A 1,370-nucleotide genomic window follows, 5' to 3' on the forward strand; every position below is an offset into this window, starting at 1 on the left:
TTCATTTTTATGGAAATGTAAATAAAAATATCGAAAAAGTATTAGATGTTGATGGATATTTTTAGAAAAAAATATAAAAAACAAGAAATTCATAAATAAATAGATATTCAATGTTTTTCAAAAGATTAAAATATTTATCATTTATATTACATCCACATTAATGACATTTTGATGCTTACTTATATTTTTATGTCTTTTATTATAACAATACAAATATACAAATACAATGGAAACATTGATTCAGACCCCATAGAATAGTAGAAATATGGATGAAAAAATCGACATATTGATGAAAATTTAATACCACGAGTTTGTATTTGTATAAAAAAAAATTATCTAAATATATTTTTAATCTAAATAGGAAGGTAATTATTTCTAGAATTTGTTGAATGACATGTCAAGTAATGATGGTATGCATAGTAATGTATTTTTTTCCCCTCTAAATAGTAAATAGTATCGACGAAAAATAAAATAGGTAAAAAGAAAAAATAAATTGTGGTAAAAAAGGGGTAATAAAGTTGAGAAGAATATTTACCCTGTGGGCTGTGAGCTGTGTGTGCCAAAGCGCGTTAACACGTAAGAGAGAGAATGTGGGAGCTTGAGCATATATAGCTGGATTCCATTTAATCTCATTTATATACAAATATTTTTCAATACTTCATTATTTATTAATTTCACGCTAGATCTATTTGTTTTTTATTTAAAAAAAAAATAATTAAAACTCCTATTTTTCACAGTTTTTTGTTCTTGACATTTTAATTTTGAAAAAGAATGATTTTTTAAAATAATAATATGCATCACAAATCACATCAATGGAGGAAGAGCTGAAAAATGTGAAAGCAAACTTCAAGAGTAAATTGGTTGAATTTAAAAACTAAAAAAATTTAAACTCAAAGTATAAATTTACCAAATATATATTATTGGTGCATTTTCAAATTACTTAAACATGAAGCAAATCATGAACTATAAAACGAAAATTAGGAGTGTCCAAGGATTAGATCGGAAATTTTTTTGGACCAATCTAAAAATTCGGATTAATTCGGATCGATTCGGGTTAGTTAGGTTGGCTATCCGAACAACTCGAATAAGGTCTCCAACCTAATTCAATCTAACCCAACCCTTAAAATTTGGGTTGGGTTGGGTTGTCGGATTATTTGTTTTTTTTCCTTTTTTTATTACATTTTTTATTAACTTAAAATACTTAAATTTATGTACAATAAATATTAATAATTAAAATTTCATAAAATTCAAAGGTTAAATATCAAAATCCAAGATATCTATTATAAATTTGATACAAACATCATAAAAATATATATAAGCTATAATATTTATAGGTGATAATATATATATTTTTAATAATATTAGAAATT

Source organism: Benincasa hispida, chromosome 8 (genome assembly GCF_009727055.1).
Source record: "Benincasa hispida cultivar B227 chromosome 8, ASM972705v1, whole genome shotgun sequence".
Taxonomy (NCBI): Eukaryota; Viridiplantae; Streptophyta; class Magnoliopsida; order Cucurbitales; family Cucurbitaceae; genus Benincasa; species Benincasa hispida.